The sequence below is a fragment of the Microtus pennsylvanicus genome, chromosome 9, assembly GCF_037038515.1.
Source record: "Microtus pennsylvanicus isolate mMicPen1 chromosome 9, mMicPen1.hap1, whole genome shotgun sequence".
Lineage (NCBI taxonomy): Eukaryota > Metazoa > Chordata > Mammalia > Rodentia > Cricetidae > Microtus > Microtus pennsylvanicus.
In genome coordinates this window covers 28630103-28650365 of record NC_134587.1, presented here as the reverse complement: position 1 = coordinate 28650365, position 20263 = coordinate 28630103, and the positions used below count along the sequence as shown (strand labels likewise).

The window sequence follows — 20263 nt, the reverse complement described above, 5'->3', positions numbered from 1 at the left end:
TTCTGAAAGACGTGGATCAGCTAGAAGCAAATGTGTTTTGGTATCCCAGTGTAGAACAGGGAAGAGCCCTCAGTCGGATGGGTGGTTTGGTTGCTTAGTGCCAGGAAATGGAGCCGTGGGGATCCATGGAAGGCAGATGTCTTAGTAAGCTCAGGCTGCCATGACAAATGCCACGGACTTGGCGGCTCTGAACTCCAGGCATTTATTGTATTACAGTTTTGGAGACTTGAGCAAAAAAATGTGCCTGTCAATCTGGTCTCTGAAGCCTTGCCCCTGGCTTAGAGACTATACTCATGTGACAGTAGGGAATCTCTCGTGTTCTGGTCTCTGCCTATCAGGAGGGTCTCATACTCTTGAACACACCTGTGCCTGTTATCTCTGAGTCCCATCTCCAAATGCTGTCACCCTGGACCTGGGGGTTCACCCTGTGAACTGGAGAGAGACAACACAGTTCAATCTCTAGCACAGATGATGGAACACAAAGCAGAATGGTTGGGTACCATGTGGGCATACAAACGGAGGTGCAGAAACACCATTAAGATGCTCATAGAAAGCAATCCCTTAGTGCCTGTTCTTAGAATTTGGAGTCAGGAGGGAAGAATTTTTTTGAACACTCGACACAGCTTTTCCCTCAACTCCATGAAATTCGGAGTACTCTTGAGGTCCCCTGAGGAACAGTGAAGCTGTGATCACACTGTGGGGCTTACTGACATTCCCAGAAGCAGGGTGCTGCAGTATACAGGTGCCGTGTTATTTGACGCTATTTACTTATTGGAAGGCTTTACAAAGGTGCTGAATATGTGTTCTTTTGGGGTTCTTTAGGTTCCAGTTTGACACTAGGCTATTTCTGTGTCAGTCACCAGGGTATTGCTTCCCACAGGACCCTAGTACAAACAAAAGGCCTTGCTCGTTGGCCCAGGTGCGGGATGGAAAATGCATGTCTAATCTTGGGTGTTTTTCTCGCTGTAGCCACTTGGCAGTGGAGTGGAGCTTCACGTACGTCTTTCTTCTCTCACTCCCAAAGTTGAAATGATTCCGTGATAGCTACGAGCCCTTTCTCGCGGTAATTATAATCAGTCATCTGAATACGTTTATGCATCCAGAGCTTTTCCGTTTCACACAGAAATAGCTGCCATCAGAGGGGCTTTTGCGGGCTGATTGGGCTGGAAAAGATGCCATTTAAAATGCATTCTGTGTTTCTAGCCTCTCCAGCGGGATGACGGGGGAAGTCAGACTGGTCAAAACTAGTGATGAGCTTGTGAATTCAAAGCTCTTAGCTGTGAAGAGGTAACGGTGTTATTTTTAACACAGCATTACAGAAGCATACATTTTGAAAAGATAAAGAAGCCTCACAGTTGCTCTTCGAAGATGTCAGAAGATACTAAACAGCCAGTTCATCAAGCCTTAAGGCTAATGGAGTTCATGCATGGGGAATGGGGGAGGAGGCAGGGCAGCCTCATCGGGCGGGCAAAGGTTCCTGGTGGTCACCTGCTGCATGCAGGGATCAGGCCACAGAGGCCTGGCTGAGCTCAGGAGCCACCTTATTATACATAGTAGGCATTGAGCATCAGAGGGTCTTATGCACGGGCCTGAAGAACAAGAGAGCTAAGCATCTCTGTGCTTTGAGAGAAGAGGAGACTAGCTTTCTCCAGCCAACAGGGATAGGTTTTAAAAGGTATTTGAACAGAGTTTCTAAGTTTTGGCATCAATTTAATTCCTGGGGCTTGAACATAGAGAATGTATTTTGTAATAGGTCTGGCTGAGTCAGTATCATGGTGACTTGTTCTCTCTTTTGGTGGGCTTTTTAAAAATAATAATATTAGAATTTAAAAATGAAATGTTAATAGTTTATATTATTTCGTATGTATGAGTGTTTTACCTGCATGCCTGTAAGTATACCATGCGCATGCCTGATTCCGGCTGAGGCCAGGGGTGTCAGATGCCCTGTAACTGGATGTACAGATGGTCGTGAGTCACTATGTGGGTGCTGGGAATTGAACCCAGGTCTTCTCCACGAGAAAGAAGTGCTCTTGACCACTGAGCCAAGTCTCCAAGGCCCCCGGGACAGGCTTTTGATTTGCACCGAATGCAATGGGAAGGTCTGCTCAGAGCAGACGGAGAAGGAAGGAGGGCGATACTACACAAAGCTTGCTTGTGACTTGGAAGGTTTGATGGCCCCAAATACCAAGTGCGGTTGTCAGCTGACACGGTCTCCTTTCTAGCAGGCTGGCAAGCATCCTTCAGACCTTTTGTGTGCAGTGTCAGAAGTGGAGGCTTCTGCTTCAGCTAGTATGGCGGCAGGGACGTCATCCTCTCTTAGTGCAGGGCTGTGGAGGAAGTCAGCCTGCGTTCTTTATTCCTCTGGACCAAGGCGATTTCAGAGTCCTTCGTGCTTGTGTGAGTTCCCTTCCCTCTGGATGTCGGCTGTACAGTGTGTAGACAGTGTTGTTAACAGGCGGGCTTTAACTTTCTGGCCATCAATCTATGTCAGGTACTGTGTTATGGGCTTCTCTTCTCTACTTTAAACTTCATGGAAAACAGTATGAAGGATGCTCCCTGCCCACCACACACACTGATTTGGCATTCATTCCTAATATATTTTAATTATATCTCCGATACATCTTTTCCTATATATGGTCTAAAAGACATTTGAAACGCCATACTTCTGCCATGACCAGTGACATGCAGATCCTCCCACTTTATATGCACTGACTGCTGTCTAGTCTGGACATATTTTCCACCAATTAGATCATATTGTATGTTGTTGGCAGTCTTTGCTGAATATGCATTTGGATTTTACTAGTACTATCTTTAATGAACGAGTATCTGTTCTCCCAAGATAGGGCACTGACGACAGACCCAAGAAGCGATTCTACCCAGCTGGAGCTCAGTGAGCCTGTGAGTTTATTGGCATCCCTCACAGGGCATGGGTAGCTCACAAGCAGATCGACCCATCACAGAAAAGCCATCCTGGCCTGAAGGCTGCTGAGGGCTGCTTCTCTGGAGCGCCCTGTCCACATTGCAGCCAGCAGCACTGGAGAGTCTCAGTTTCCCTGGCAGGAGTAGCTTCCACGAGAACCTTGGGAGGAGCTTGGATATTGTAACCTTTGGCGTTTCCTGAGCCCTGTGAGCATTGTCTCCGTTTTCCTGGGGTGAAGGCTTGGAGTGAGAGGACGCTGCTACGCAACCCCTCATTCACTGACGAACTGTCGGAATGGCCGCGATTCCCATCTTGTTGCTTCTGTTTGATCGTTTGGGGGTGAGGGTAACAATTGACTTTTTATGCTTAAAATCTTCAGCTTTCTTCTCGTCTTGCATTGAGTTTTATTTAAAATGGATAGTCAGTTTCACCAGATGCCCTTCAGACCCTGTTGGTCTAACCCACTGCTTTCAAGCCACATGCGTGTCTGCCTTGATGATGCGGATGGTCTTATGGGAACGGCCCACTAGAGTGACTCCCTCCCCAACCTCCCACACCCATTGTCAGCAATGTTCATTTGGGGTCTCCTTACAGCGTTTGTAAGTGCTCACGTGTGGTAACACCTCCACTTTCTTTCACTATGCTAACTTCATTCGTTTTCATTTTTAAGTCTCAATGGCTCCCCTAAGGTGGTGGGCTTGTAGGGGTATCTCTGCGATTCTATCATCTTGAGTCATTAATTTTAATGATTTCTATTCTGTACGAGATACATGCAACTTACTATGAAATTATGTATTTCTGCTCTCCTTTTTAATGGTAGAAATTCCCAGCCTCTCCTATAGTAATTGACCTATTCAGCTTCCCACTTTTAAAGTCAGCAATATTAATTTCTGTCTATAGTAATCATACAGAGAGGTTAGGAATGCCCAATCCTGCTGTGCACCCCACATGCACTTCCAACCCTGCTGCTTCCCAGCATCCTCTTTCCTTCCATTCTTGACTATTGTTGCAAAATAGTCTGGTTTCTTTCTTTTTTATTACATTTTTTTGTATGTTTATTTTACATACCAACAATTTCCTCTCCCTCCTCTCTTCCTGTTCCCTCCCCCCACCTCCCGTATTATCCCCCCCCCCCACTCCTCCTGTGTTCAGAAAGGGGCAGGCCTCACATGGGAGTCAACAAAGATTATCATATTATTATCATTTTGTGGCAGGACCAAACTCCTCCCCCCGCATCAAGGCTGGGCCAGGCATCCTTGAACGGGAAATTCTGGGTTTATTTCTTACTTCAGGAATCTCTAACTTTTAACTGACATGTCCTTAGTCATGGTACCATATCCTGTTAATTTAATACTAGGTTTGCAGTAACAGTTCTTACTGCTTTCCTTTCTCTCTCCTTCAATACGTTGATTTGGGGGTGTGGCTGGCATGCGTGGAGAGGAAGGGAAACCGGAATGGTCTCCACCTCTGGAGACGAACTGCCACACTAAGTGACATGCATAGACTAGAGTCTGGCATGAAATGGCAGCTATTAATTCAGCCACGCCTGTGGAGTTGTTATACCCGCCCCCCTCAACATTTTCTCTTGCTCTGCAAGTCAAGTGACACCTTGTACAGATGTCGGGATACAGGCTCAGGGTACAGAAGTTCAGGTGTGAGTTCTTTTCTGTGTCTTGAGTAAGCAGAGTAAATGCCAGTCTGATCTTTTTCCTCTGTAGGTGACTTTTTTATTTTTTATTTTTGTCTGTCTGTTGCATTTCGAGAGTGTGGTGTCATGGCTGGCCTGGTACTCACTGCGTAGACCAAGCTGGCCATGAACTTGCGCTGATTTTTCTGCCCCTCTCTCCGGAGTGCTGGGATGACAGACATGAACCACCACTCCTGACAGCTGCTGATTTTCATTAGGAAGCACTCAAGATGTTTCACTAAAATCGGGGGGGGGGGGGGGGGAAGCTAGTTACGCTGCTTATTAACAGGCTGTTGGAAGTCCTACAAAATATGAGACAAGAAAATAAAGTAGGTATTTGAAAACAAGTACAGTTTCCTTCTGTTGCTGTTGGTTATCTTCAGCAAATCTGTGAGCATCTAATCCTAAGGAAGAAATTAACAGTGCAGTGCAGACTTTTTAAAAAAAAATGAAGAAATTCTCCTCTGATTTCTTCAGTCACAGTCTCCTCTTTAATCCCCGTTTTCTGTGCTGTTTGCACACTTACCTGTCCTCTGTCTGTGTCACTGTGAGATGACACTACTTTGGTATGGGTCAGTTTGCTCTAGTGTCGTGAATTTCAGTCTCTCTCCCTGGCTTCATCCTGGAGATTATCCACTAGGATGCGATGGGGTTGGCAGAAGTTGGCTGCATGGGTGCTGTTTGATTCTGTCTCAGAGCCACGTAGACTAGTCAAGGCAGGGTTATCCTCCTGCTGCCTGCTGCTCTCCTATACTGCTGAGGAGGCCCGGGAAACCATAACCAAGGTCAGGAAGCCTGTATTCTGCCCAGCCCTCACTGCTGTCCTTGGCTTGTTATTGTGCCCAACCCTTACTGCTGTCCTTGGCTTGTTATTGTGCCCAGCCCTTACTGCTGTCCTTGGCTTGTTATGATTCCGGTGTTCCAGAAGTTGACCCTGGGTAGGAGCTAAAGTAGGGCAGTGCCAACAGAATGACCTGGTGCCTGCAGGAATACTTGGTGACACGTTGCTGTGTGGACAGTGTGTCCTTTGAACATCTTGTATTCCTTATTGCCCCCACATGCCTGGCTTCTGACTTCCTGTTGGGGGATGAGAAAGAAATAGAACTTGGAAGTCTGGCATCATTTCCTGGTGACTGATTGGGCTAGGATGACAGATGACTGTTTTTGTAGCACAAGGTGAGGACAGCATCAGAGCTTGGGATTGGTGATGGCCTGTAAGAACATGATACAGGGGAAGATCCGTGTATGTCCATAGCTCAGTTTTTATTTTCGTAGGCTGAAGAGCAAATGTTAAAGCAGAACTATACAGTTTGGGATTATGCATCTGGATGAACTGGTTTTTGGAGGAAACTCTAAATTAAACGGCACTAGTTATTGTTATTTCATTCCACCTCCTCCTGGTGTTTTGTGACATTTCCAACACGTTGTGCCATTTGGGCTGGCCTTGAGCAAATGTCCTTCCCGTCTCAGCCACCAAGTTCTGGAATAACAGGTTGATGCCACCATGTCCAAGCTTATTAGCTTTTGGTTAACTGTCATCTTTAAACTCTGGTTACACAGTTCGCCAGCATGTTTGCTCCCCGGTTAGGACAGAATTCAACAGAGATGTCAGGACAGTCTCAAGTCCATATTTCGGTAAGAGTAAAGGATTTAGATAGCTTGGTTTTGGATATTGTCGTGTGCCCTAAAATTTAAAACTGACTTCAGCACATGCAAATAAGAAAAATAAATGGCAATTTTTACATAGCCCTGTCTGTGTATATGAGATGGTTTTCTGGGTACTGCCTCCTCATGTCAAACAGTAACTTAGAATTTACTTTTCTCCCAATGCAAACCCTGGATGTGGCCGGTCCTGGGCAGGTGGCTCTAATAGTTCCTGCCCGTGTCCCTGTACTTCATGCTCCTCATAAAAGCAGCTACACTCTTGGGCTTTTGTCTGAGTTTCCAGCACCAGGAAGAGTGAATGGCAATGTTGGGAAAGCAAAGGTTGAATGAGAGATGTCTCCAGGAGCCTGGGAGTGACTGCTGCTGATGTGGAACAAGAACTGCCGTGGGCACTTCCGGAAGGAATTCTGGGAAGCGGATTTTGGGCCATAAGTTGCCTCTTTGGGCAAAATTTTCAGTGTACCATGAAGAAGTATGACTAATTTTTGCATATGCAGCCTTCAGTGCCTGGTTCAGGGCCTTTCACCGTTCCCATCTTTTTCCCACTGACGTTGGCTCCTCGGGTGCGTGTCGTGAAGTCATATCTTTTGCAGAACGCCTGTGAGCTCCAGAAGTTAAGTGTGTTCATTCCTTTGATCCAGATGGTACTCCATAGCCACACATCCAGCTACCACTTTCCCCGTATCCTGCTTTCCAAAGTGCTTATTACACTCGTAAGAGATGTTAGGTTCTGCAAGCTTATTCCTAGCTTCGAGATAGTGCTTGGCATCATACAACGGGGGCTTAGCTGAAATGTGTTGAACTCGGTCTTTGAAAACTCATTAATGTATTGGAATTCAAAGGCCTTAGAAATACTTTAGCCTTTTAGAAATTCTTACATTCTTCTGAACCTTTCTGGGGTATATGCATATATCTGCAAATGTATTGGCTTGGCTTGGCTTGTTTTTGAGAGTGCCCACCTCCCAACCCCATCCCATCCCCTCCCCCTGCACCACTTCAGGAGGCAAGGTAGGTCAAGGTCTGTCCTCGGTCTCAGGATTTTTCTGCTCTGGCCTCCTATTTGCTGAGATTGCAGCTTTCACTGTGCCTGGCTATTTCTGACTCTTTGTACTTTTATAAATCAGGCCGGTTGTGAGTGTTGAAGTGTTTGTGGTTTTGTCTGTGGTTTGTATCTGGATGCAACTGCTAAATGCGCCCCTTGTTTCCTGTGGCACTAAGTGCTTTTGACAGCTGTGGACTAAGTAGAATTTAGGGACAAGTGGTCTCAGGTGTGGACTTGAGCGCTGTGGTTCAGGTGTCCCTGACTCAGGGATCATTTCAAGACAAGCAATGCAGTTTGTCTTAAAAGCAAGTCTCTCTTCTCCGGGGAAAGGGTCTGTGTTAATTCTTGGACCAGTTGTTCTTCTTCCTTCCACATGTCAGCAGAAAGAAAAAAGATTGCAGATTCTCCAAAGGCACTTGGTTCTTGTGTGTATTTATTGTGTGTGTGTGTGTGTGTGTGTGTGCTTGCGAAAGTCAGAGGATAACTTTTTCAGCTGCTCCTTGCTTTCTGCCGTGTGGGCACCAGGGGCATTAAATCAGGGAGTCTGTCTTGGTGACTGCAGTTTTACCCACTGAGCTTTCCCAAGATCACTGGTTTTTGCTTTTACAATTACAATGTGTTTTGAGTGCTGGCAGGAAAGCAGCTTTACGGGTGAAGCGAGGCTATTGTTAACAAACCAGAATTTTACAAACTGCGTGATGAGCATCTATCTAAGCACTGTTGGCTCAGAGGGTGTGACGTGTCTGTGTTAAGGAGGGTAATATACACGGCCATATTCAGGTCCCTTCTGATTAGATCGTAAGAAGGGCATGCTTGCCTCCCTTAGCAATAGAAATGCGTTTACTGGGTTGTTGTTCAGTAAAAATAACCTGAGATACCAATGTTAAGAGTTTTAGCAGAACCACTTGATAAACCCATCTTAACATTCTTTTGTTTTGGTTTTTGTTTTTCAAGACAGGGTTTTTCTGTAGTTTTGGAGCCTCTCCTGGAACTAGCTCTTGTAGACCAGGCTGGCCTCGAACTCACAGAGATCTTCCTGCCTCTGCCTCCCGAGTGCTGGGATTAAATCCTGCACCGCCCCTGCCCAGTAGCATTCTTACTGCTGTGTTAAAACACCTTGACCTAAAGCAACATGGGGAAGAAAAGGTTTTGTTTTGTTGTTGCTTTTTGCTTTTCATTTTACACCTCTCACCACAACTCCCTCACTAAGGGAAGTCACAGCAGGCACTCCAGGCAAACACTGAAGCAGAAGCTGGGCAGTGGTAGCTCATGCCTTTAATCCCAGCGCTGAGGCAACTTTAATCCCAGCGCTGAGGGAGGCAGAGGCTGGCTGATCTCTGTGAGTTCAAGGTCAGCCTGGTCTACAGAATGAGTTCCAGAACAGCCAGAGATACACAGAGAAACTCTGTCTTGAAAAACAACAACAACAACAACAAAAACCCCAAACCAAACCACCCCCCCCCCAAAAAAAAGAAACCTGAAGCAGAAATCATGAGAAATGCCACATACTGGCTTGCTGCCCATGGCTTACTCAGCCTGCTTTCTTATATAACCCAGGACCACCTCCTCAGGGGTGACACTGTCTACAGGGCCTGACCTGTATCCTTCAACATCAATCATTCATCAAGAAAATGACCCCACAGGCTTGCCTTCTGGTCCATCTAATAGAGGCATTGTCTCAATTGAGGTTCCTTCCTCCCAGATGACCCTACCTTGTGTCAAGTCAACCAGAAACCAACCAACCAAACAACCAACCAACCAAACAAACAAACAAACAAGAAGCCAGCACAGAACCTTTGCCAGTGGTATAGTGGAATGGGCAGTCTTAGTTCCGAGGGTGTCCGTGTGGTGCCAGTGTGGTTGGTAGCGGCGTCATCATCAAGCCAGCCAGAAACGCATTACTTCTGCCCCCCAACCCCCAGACGTCTGGGTGGGTCAGGATTTTTGAGAGTGGAAACAGCCAGCTTTTGTGATCAAGCTTTCTCCTTCAAGGTCAAATTTGAGAACTCTAGCGGCTAGGCTCACAGCCATAAAATCATGATGTTCCCAAGGTGTCTGACAGAATGTCTCTTAGAATCAGCACCTAGTAAAAATGTCTCCTTTGATAAACTGGCATAAAATCTTTTTGCAGACAAGAAGAATGATAGTCCCATCATGCTGCGACTTCTTCCGTTTCTGCCGGAGTCTTGGACCCGTGCTCCTTCCTGGGCCACAGTCAGGTGCCATGCCGGGACCTTTTATTCCTCCTTCCTTTCCAGGCATTTTATTTGCTTGTTTTATTTAACAGCCTTACTATGAATCTTTCATTATAGGCCTTCTCAAATCCATTTTGCTAGTAAGTGGATTGGCAGTGTGGGATGGGACATAATTCGAAATAAATTGACTTGCTCACGAAGTGATGGGCACTAGACGTATTTGACCAAGAAATAGACTAGATAGTAGGGAAAGCTGGCCTGGAATTAAACATAGCTTGCAGAAAACATTTCATATAGCTTTGAATACTTGTTCGTGGTAAGAAAATGCAAACAGCATAGAATGATAAGAAATATGCTCATAGGCCCTCTGGTCTCTTCCTCCACCCTAATACTGGGCACATTTTCAGTGTCTGATTATTACACTATACTCAAGGAAATGGATGAACAGCTTGCATTTTATCTGCATAGAGAAAACAGAAAATGTGGGTCGGGGGGACAATAGGAAACAAGAGAATTTTTTCTGTGGTACATAGACTTAGCTCACTGGTTTCTCAGGCCCCATGATCTTTCTGCTGTTACTCCCTGTGCCTTCTACTTGATTCTTTTCCTCACCTTGTTTGTGAAGATTTACACTTTCCATTTGCTCTTGAAATCAGTAAATGCTTAATCTATTCCCTGGCATTAGCACTTCCCCTGGGGATTTACCAATTGATTGGCCTTTTAATCCAGTTGTTAAAATTCTCCCAATATTCGCTGACATGAAATAGTTTCAATTTGGGTGTTTTAAAGTGCGGGCTGGGGTCATTAGGGATGTGAAGTTCACTTATCTACTCTGTGGAGCCCAGATATTGCCTGGGAATCGATTTGCTCAGTAACAGTGGCCTCTGGGGAATTGGAACAGTTGCCAAATCCCCCCCCCCCTTTCCCTGAGCTCGGTCCACACACCACACTCTGAGAACACACTATATGACCTTTGCAGATCACCACACATGTGGATAAATTAAGGGGGAGGGGACCTCACGCTGGTCCATTGCATCTTTATGATGGATAGCTGGGTCTTCAGCAATCTCAGAATCTGTGACCAGTTCCCTAGAAATTGATGGTGGTGGTGGTGATGTCCTTGGTCCCAGCTATTGATGTTCACCCTGTGAGTCTTGTAGACTTTTCTGCATTCGCATTTAAGAAGCATCACCACCTCCATCTCAATGGACTGGGGCTCTCAGCTGAGTGGCACTAACCGCTGGCCTATCATATCCTTTGTCTGGGCACTGGGGTCTTGTGGCCATGCCTTGCTTGGGCTAGGTTCACTGTGCTGACGGCCGCCAGTTGCAGTGGGTTTGTTATGTATTCCCACATCATCTTGGAGTGCAACGGAGACTCTTCTTGCTACTTTGGGTCGGTCATTCCTGCACTGTGGTATTCTTTTGGTCCCTGGGCATAAAGAGCTGCTATCGTAGCAGCTATGGCTTGTTCCCTGGAATGCTTGTCATGCGCAATGCCACAGATATACCTCCTGGGACTTCCCAGAGCAGAGTCTGGTGGATGGGCAGTGAAACATCCCTTATGAGCCAATGGGAGTATCCGTAAGAGAAGCCATACTGGCTCCTTTGCTCTGGTTTGGGGCCCATAGGTTCTTCCTACTCAGGGAACTGCATTGTTTAGAGGCCTCACTCACACCTTCTGAGGGACAGTGCCCGATCCTGTCTGAGGAGCTGATAGCTTTGGAGCCAAGCTGTTTAGAAGGCTGGTCCAGCATTCTGTATTGCCAGCCACCACTGGACAGGGCAGTGTGGGATCCAGAAAGGATCACACGGACTTGGTCCCAGGCCTATGTCTTTTGTCTATGCAGGGGGTCTTGGGCAGATGCTGTGGTATGCAGGATCTCATGCCTCGTGAGCAAGCGGTTTCCAAACTGTAGGCATCACTGGCTATGCTGCCCCTGGGTTTGAGCTTTTAAAATAGTGTTGGCATCTTAAGATCAAGCATTCTCTTTCACAGGACTCAGGAGCAGAGGTGTGCCAGGAGATGACTCTCCAATAGGGCACACTGCTTTACCACAGATGGCATAGCTGCTCCGGAATCCAAGTGGCCGTTTTTGGTAATTCCCCTGGGGCCTGCTGTCAGCTCTGCATTCCCAAGTAATCATGGAAAAGAATTTAAGTGATATCCTGTAAGCACTCAGCCCCGAAAGGTGGCTTCCAGCTGCAAAGCTACATTAGTAGGTCTCTGTTTTAGAGGACTGTGATATTGAAAGATAGGAAAGATGAGAAACCAGAGGCTGAGGGGAGTCGAGACGCTATCGCGCTGTCTAAGCAAAGGGAAAGGAGGAGAGCAAAGTGCTGGCTACAGGAGCGGTGAAGAAAAGGCTGTGTTTTTTTTTGTTTTTTGGGTTTTTTTTTTTTTTTTTTGGTTTTTCGAGACAGGATTTCTCTGTGGTTTTGGAGCCTGTCCTGGAACTAGCTCTTGTAGACCAGGCTGGTCTCGAACTCACAGAGATCCGCCTGCCTCTGCCTCCCGAGTGCTGGGATTAAAGGCGTGCACCACCACCGCCCGGCAGAAAAGGCTGTTTTGAGAAGCATCTAGAAAGCAGCATTTGTAAAACTGCGTGCCTTGGGGGAATGCCTGTCTAGCACAGTCCTGGGATTTTTTGAGTTCTACCAGGTACTCTGAAAGAAATCCGTCGGCTGAATTTTTTTGCTCTTGCATTGTAAAGTGTTCTCAGCGATCATGCCTCTAAGAGACACTTGAGCTCTGCTGGGCCAGAGATGGTAATGAGCTGTATTTAATCAGCTGACTCTTGAGCAGAACCCTAATATTAATTTTATTGAGCCAGTTTTTTTTTTTCTTTCAAAAATTCAGAGCTGGGCTAAGCCAGATACAGATGGGAGCGCAGTATCAAATACCTCGTTCATCTGCTGCGTTTCCTCCGTAGCCCTAGAACTTAGAACTGGGCCCAAGACTTAGCAGGCAGAATAAATAATGATGAAGGGAATGAGTTCTCTTAACTGATAATGGACCTGGAAGGGTTTTTTTTTCCCCCCATGGGCACTGAGCTGCTACTGGGAGGTGTTGGATCTGTAATGTATTAAATAGTCCACAGGCTTAGGGAAAGCAGAAACCAACTCTGTGAAGTATAGGCCACTCAGGTGTTATCTAATTTTACCTGATCTTTGGGCTTCATCAGAACTTATAGTAAGAAAGGATGAAGTAGTATTCCTTCCCTTCTCTTGATTGCAAGCAGGGACACCAGACCTTCTGGATCATACTTAACCATCACTGTGCGGTACAGTTCCAAGGGAAGGGCTAAAACTCTTAGTAATCCAACCATATGAACAAGTGTATGGTATTTACTCTCAGCATCTGAAGAGTTTAAAAAGCTCATGGGAAATAGACCATGTGTTAAAAAGACAAGGATGCTTCTGAGCATTCTGTCAGACCATGAACATTTGGAACTGTCTGAAGTAGGTAGCAGTTAGGGATTGACATGGGATTTAGCTCTATAATACAACATGCAGTTTGATTTATGAAGATAGGAATTTGCACCCATGCTAGCAATGTTAGCCTGAGATCAACTTCCCACGTATAATGAAACACTGCTTCCCTCTGCGTCTTGCAACCTTGTTGTGTCCTTCATCCCTGTCCACCATCATCCTACTGATTCCAGTGATCTAAGAAAGACATGGAAGCTCATCGATGGTCCGGGGAAAACGGACTAGCAGGTTGAGAGTCCAGAGCACCGCGGTTCACTTTGCCTTGTCTCCTTCATCCTCCTGGTTCCCAGGCTTCAGATGCCTTCTCTGTACCAACTAGAGATGAATGGCCACTTCCCTCTTGGTGTAGATTCAGTGCCTCCTCCCAAACTCATGTTGAATTGCCGTTGCCATTGTACTGTATTGGGAAGTGAGACGTTTACAGGTGAGCAGATCATGAGAGCTATCCTTGTGTTCCAGCTAAACTAGTGTCATCTGGGAGGAAAGTACCTCAGCGGAGAAAATGCCTCCATACAAACGACTGAGCTGTAGGCAAGCCGATAGGGCATTTTCTTAATCTTAGTGATGGATGGAAGAGGACCTAACCCATTGTGGGTTGATGGGGCTGCGTTCTATAAGAAAGCAAGCAGAACAAGCCTGAGAGCAAGCTAGTAAGCAACACTCCTCATGGCCTCCGCATCCACTCCTGCCTCCAGATTCCCACCCTGTTTGAAACCCTGCTCTAACTTCCTGCCCTGATGAGCAGTGATATGCAAATGTAAGTAAAATAAACCCTTCCCTCCCCAAGTTGCTTTTGGTCATGGTTTCATCAGAGCATAGAAACACTAAGACAACCCGTGTGAGTGGGCTGATGCTGTCCCACGAATGTGGCTTGACCTTTCTTTGCACGTGCTTGCTTGCTTTTCACTATCTTCCATTTCATAATGTAATCTCCAGGTCCATCTTAAATGCTATAGCTGTTGTAATTTAGAAAAAGCAGTGCAGTGTGTGAGAGAAAGATGCCATGCGATAGAACACAGGTGGAGTTTTTTTTTTTTTATTGGGGGAAAGTGAATGGATAAAGGGAGGGAGGAGAGACTGACCTCTGGGATCAGGAGAATCAGAAGAGAAGAAAGAGAGAGACAGAGAAGGGGAAAGAGGGAGAGGGGAACGTAGTGAATGTGCACAGGAGGTTCACTTAGTGGCTACATCTGAGGACATATCCTGTCAGGATCCCAAGGGCAGGCCAGTACAGATGCCTGAATACTAACAGTAGCCATGCTCTTGGACATTCCAGCTTCCAGAAGGTGATCAAAACAGATGTCCCTTGCAAATTCCCTAGCCTTGGGAATTGTGTTATGTCAACAAGAAGACATGGGCTTACACCCCTGGAGTGACACCGTCTTATACATCCAAGAAAAACTGAGCAGGACACCCGCTATCCTCCATTCTAATGGATGCAAGACCAAAGTATGCTGTAAATGCCATATGAAGCCTGGATGCCGGATTCCAGACTTTGGCTCTGCCGCGCTGTACCTGGGTCACAGGTGGACTAGGTCCGCCCTCCCTTAGTTTCCTCATCTGCTTAACTTAGGGTTAAAAAATAATAAGCTACCCAATAAGATAACTGACAGAATTGAATGTATTCAGATTTTAGCCATGGACTGAGGAAGAAAGGCAAGCACAAAATCTCGGTGGCAGCCTTCAAATACTGACCCCTAGGTCTCCTTACTTCCCTTTGACTCCAGAAGAAAACTGATCAAACTTTGAGGAACACCCCTAGAAACAGCTGTGCAGTATTTCTGATTTAATTAACGTGTGAGTACTTAGATCAATAATAACCATTCTACTTCACCTATATCCTAATTGACTCCAAAGTCCCAGTTTTAAGTGACTTTCTTCATTTATTATTAACTCCAAGCTCTATTACCGAATACTGTGACCACTAGCCACTTGTGGTGTTTATTTTTCGTGAGTGACTTTTTAACTTAAACTACGAATTAAGTATAATTAAATTAAGCTTCACTGAACAGCTCAGTTACTCAACCGTCATGTTGCTAGTAGCTCCCGCGGTGGCCACGCCCATCACTGAAGACAGCCCTGGTAGACAGCCCTCATTCTGCTGTGGTGGTGGACACAGGATCACAGAGTTTGTTACCCACACCAGTGCCTGTGCACACTCAGGGCAGCTGGGTGCTTGAGAGCTTTGTGCACACTCGGGACAGCTGGATACATGAGAGCTCTGTGCACACTTAGGACAGCTGGGTACATGAGGGCTCTGTGCACACTCAGGACAGCTGGGTGCTTGAGGGCTCTGTGCACACTCAGGCCAGCTGGGTGCTTGAGGGCTTTGTGCACACTCAGGCCAGCTGGGTATGTAGAAGCTGTAGATGTAAACAGTAGGACTTGGAGTGAGGCATACGGAACCCAAGTCCTTCCAGGACCTCTGACCGACCTCCTTTGCCTCTATTCTAATTCCCTGCACCTCACTCTCAGGCCGGATTTTCCCCCTTCACCCACAGGAGAAAGACCTTGCAGGATCCTACATAGCCACCCAGATTGACTGGTATGGATATTAGAAGTAGGTTGCCTCAACTTTACAGATGCATTTAAGATGAATGCATCGTGACCCTTCCTCTGTTTTGGGGACCACACTGCTGTATGTTCCTTTGCACCCAACCCAGGCCCGCTTTTTCCTTCTGTGAACACTGTCAGAGAAAGTTAGGTAAGATGGAAACCTTGGTACCTTTTACGTCACTACCAAGACTTTGCCCTCAGTTACCACCGTTGCTCACAGTGGTAGCATAAAGGATTCTCTCAGTCTTTTATTGGACGGCTCAGCAGTTCTTTAATTGAGTGCAACTGGGAACTGGGTGTTGTTTGCCAGGCCTGTGAAAGAACAGAAGGCCTTTGGGGCTGTTTCCTCTTGCTAACAACTTGAGAAGCACCCTAAAGTTTTCTAAACTTTACTGCCACAGAACTGCCTGGACTTTAAGGTCAGAGGTGCTTACTGATTGCTGAATCTCTCCCCACCAGGGAGTCTTCTTCATTCTCCCCCTCCCACCTGCTCTCCCCTCCCCTTTATTCTCCCCTTGCCAGCGTTTTACACACTTACCTGACTGTGACTCCCCGCCAGGTCCAGCCCCCGTTTTTCCAGGAAGTGCCACCCAAGTCTCTCCTCTGCCAAACTCCAGAATAGAAGCTGTCGGGAACTGCCAAAATCATGTTCAGTGATCTCTTCCCTCCAGCAGGTGCTGTGGAGATCTTCAGGCCCTTCTGTTGTCCACTGACTACCAGAAACATTACCTCATTCCCACCCTTCCTCCGTCGCCCCATTCCGGAGATACTGTATTTCCTTAAGGACAGAGCTTCCTGAAGCAGTGTCTCTTACCCTTGAACCAGCTCTCTGCCGTGTGTGTGTGTGTGTGTGTGTGTGTGTGTGTGTGTGTGTGTCTCTCTCTGTGTGTGTGTGTGTGTTGGTGTCCTGCCTTCTTCATTTGTACACAGGGTCATAATAAGCCTAGACAGTGAGGGTGGTGGGGGTGAAAGACCTCCATTGCCAGAGTATTCTACAGGTCATGAGCTGAGGGACGGGAAATAAAAGACCAGTGCTGGAAGAGAGACATTCATCTTCACCCACTGGTAACTACTGCCCAATGAACGCGTCATTGATAGTTTCCTTTGTATTGAATGAACTCATTTTATTTTAATGTATTTTTCCTTACTTGCCAATTTTCATTTAGCTTTAAAGCTAGCTATGGGCTTTATGCATGAAGGAGCAGGTAGGGTTTTCTGAATAGGCGTAAGCAATCTTAATTAGCAATAGTTTGTTACCACTGATGGTAGGACTGCTTGTGTCGCTGAGGCCTCTCCTCCTTTAAGGAAAAGACATTCTCAAATTTGCCAGGTTCTGCCTAGACCTTCCTGAATCTGCCTTATTTCACCCGCTCTGTGTTTTTGTCCTCAACAAAGGACACTGATTTTAGCGTGGAGAGAGCTAGAACAGCTGGTAGAAACTGTTCCTGTCCGTCCTGGCATCTTTCCATTGAACTCGGGGCTACTGAATACCTCTGTTAAACCCGTCACAGGTCGCTGGCTTCCAGAGTGGAAAGCCAACAGTTCCCAGCAGGGCGTTGATGCCCCGTGGGCAGCCAGGTGCCTTCCACAACAGCCCCAGGCAGCTTTGAGAATTCCATTATCCAGCGAGCAAGTGTCAGCATTGACCCAAGTCTGTTCAGTTCCTCACCCCTGTTAATCCTGTGAGACCTGGAGGAGCTTTGGGTTGTGATTTCTCCCTCCTGTAGAGGATGAGACTGAGGCTCAGGGTGGGGTAGGGAATTTACTCAGGCTTACAGAGTTGTGGCAAGGTCTAGCCTGGGCTGGGTGGCTTCAGGGCACCTTAGACCTGCAACTGCTCTGATCTGCCTGCCACACACTGTCTATTATCCTCATGATAATCCTAAAGTCGAGAGAGACCTCTGGCCACAAGTTACCTCTGCACAGCCTGGCTTCTGGCTGTAAGGGGTCACTTTGGTGTCCTTCAGGACCTCCCATCCAGAGCAGAGGGAGAAAGAGGCGGTCCAGTCCCTGACCTCTAAGCCAGCTAACATGATGCAATGGAGTGTTTCCCTGTGCTTTCTTAAGCTGGCTAACAGACAAGCCATCTCGAGCTAGGCCCTTCTTTTGTCTGTTGGCTGAGGAGTCCCCGCGCTGTTCCTTCAAGTGGTCCTTCCTGGGTGATTTCCCAAAAATCAGCGCTAGAGCGAGCGCCCAGAGGAAGGCTTTTGTGTGGCCGATGGTTCTCTGTGCCCCAGTTCCACTTCCCTGGCTTTGTCAGCTTGCCATCTTCCCCTCTTTGAAGACTCTGGCTTGCGAAAGGAGGATAGCACGGAGCTCTGTTCATTAACCTACCTTTTCTGCTAGGAAAGCAAGTTCGTTGGCACAAATACGAACTATGTTGTTTGCCTTCCTCTGGCCAGGGTCCACTGGTCCAGATGTTTAGGATAGAGCCCTCCTTAGGACAAAACCACGAACTTGCAGTCCTGGAGTGAGGGGCAGTGCTTCAGCAGATGCTTGCGTACTTAGGGTCACAGAAGGCCAAGCTGCACTGGATCTGAGATCTTTGCCTACCCTGACCATGGCACTTCTCAAAGTTGTTCCTGTATCTATCTATCTATCTATCTATCTATCTATCTATCTATCTATCTATCTATCTATCTATCTATTTATTATGTATTCATTCATTTTTAAGTCGTATGTGTTCATGATATATAATGTGGACTTTAAGAATGTGTCTATATTGTGAAATAATTAAATCCAGCTGCTGGCTATATCTATTATGTCACATGCCTGTTGGTGTGTGTTGAGAATGTTTAAGCTCTCTTCTGTAAGCCGTTTGTTAAGTATCAACGTTCTGTTATCAACTGTATTCTTCCTGCTGGATGATAGCTTCCTCCTGTCTAACTGGGACTCTGCACTCTGACCAGCCGCTGCGGGTTCACTCCCGTCTACCAGAAGCCTCAGGCAGTTTGTCCTTCTGCTCTCTGCATCTGTAAATTCACAGCTTGTAGATCACGCTCATCCTGAGATCACGCAGTATTCCGTCTTGCTGAGCCAGGCTTCCTTTTCCTGACATGAAGTCTGTTGTGTTCGCTCATGTTATAATGAAATGTTAGTGTCTTTTCTCTTCCCTCTCATTTCCCGTGTCCTAGTACTACTAGATTTACTTAGTAATTGGAAGGATAACAAGGAATGTATCCAGGTCTTTATAAAATGTAATGGATCCTGGGTTGTTTGCCTATTGCTGAGGTATATCAGCAGAGATAACCACCTGACCCAGCAGGCAGAGGAGATACAATGTTTTTTCATAGGCAGCTGGAAGAGCACATGGCCTGACTGGCTATGCCAGGCTCCTCGCTTCTTCTTCTGTCTGTCAGCATCACTGATGCAGCTCAGACCCGACAGGGCATGAAAGTCAGGGAGCTGGGTTAACATGAGGCCTTTCCTAAAGAGAGCTCATCTCCTGGGGTGCAGTGCTGATCCTGTAATCCCAGAGATGCAGCCCAGGTCGCACAGGGATATCGGAGACGGCAGAGATGGTTGATGCCTTGTCCATCTTGAACTAAGAACTCCCTCTGCTTGGACATAGCGTTTGTCACCAGGTGTGACAGCACAACTCAGTTTTCTTTTTCTTCCCAGTTTTGTTGATAGGAGATTCATTTTTCTTGTGGCTCTCTGGGACCTTGTGATAGGATATTTTTCTTTGCTTCCTGGAAACTTTGCTCTAGTTGCCGCAGTTAGAGGCTTGTGTCGCAGCAGTAAGACAGTAAGGGAAGCTGCCTTTCTTTATTTGATTCCTTTTCTTTTTTTCAGATTTAGGTTCAAATTTTAGCTCACCACTGGTTAGGACTATGACCCTGGACACGCGGCTTGTCTTTTCTTCATGTTTAAAATGGGATATTATCTACTCTGACACGAACATGGATTAAATTAGTATGGATCGCTTCCTTTAATTACTGGTATTAGCAACTCACACTATGATTATTAAGGTGATTATTGCCTTTCCCGTCTGATTATGATCTCCTTAAAGGCATCAATGTCTATGCAGCATTTGACTTCTCTTTATCCCCCCAGAACCAAGTAGGTAGGATATATCTGAAAGTAGGTGTGTTGAATGACCTGACCCCATATAGATGGTAATCACAATATAGCAACTGTTGTCTGTAAGATTAGAATGAATTGTGTGCATTCTGATTCATATTATGTACATATGAATGCCATGCTACAGGACTTCTGAGGAAAAATGAATTGGAGGTTCTTGGGGAGTGGGGCGGGACAGACAAAGCTACCTGGGAAGGGAAACATCTTCTAGGACAGTGTGGTGCTGAAATGATAGCTCAATAAATAAAATGCCTACCTTGCAAACATGAGGATCTGAGTTCAACACCCAGAACCTGTGTACAAAAAAGTAAAGCATCTGGGTACGATGCATATGCTTCTTACAATCCCAGGACTGGAGAGGTCGAGGCAGACCGATTCCTAGAGCTTGGTAAACAAGGAAGGATTGCAACCTCGATGATAGGGACATGGAGTTCATTGACTATGTTTATTTGTCTTCATGCTCAGGGTGATGAAATCCTTCCTTCCTTTATGTAACCGTGTTAAGTAGATAAATGTACTTAAAAAATAGTGTTGCAGGTTAGGAAACCCAACTAACTGCTTTTCCAAAACAAAGAAACTACCATTGAGCTGTCATCATGGTCTGTACCTGAAGGGATCAGAGAC

At 46.3% G+C, this 20263-nt stretch overlaps 1 protein-coding gene across 3 annotated transcripts in view; it reads left to right on the top strand.

The window, feature by feature from the left end:
* Lypd6 (LY6/PLAUR domain containing 6) overlaps positions 1 to 20263 on the top strand; it is a 116564-nt gene that overhangs the window by 53157 nt on the left and 43144 nt on the right. The window contains exon 1 of one of the 3 annotated variants that reach the window (XM_075985260.1): positions 11619 to 11679. The exons of the other annotated variants lie outside the window; for them this stretch is intronic. The gene's annotated coding sequence lies outside the window, so the exon portion shown is untranslated. Of the gene's footprint in view, positions 1 to 11618; positions 11680 to 20263 lie in introns of those variants that run through there. 3 annotated transcript variants of the gene reach the window in all.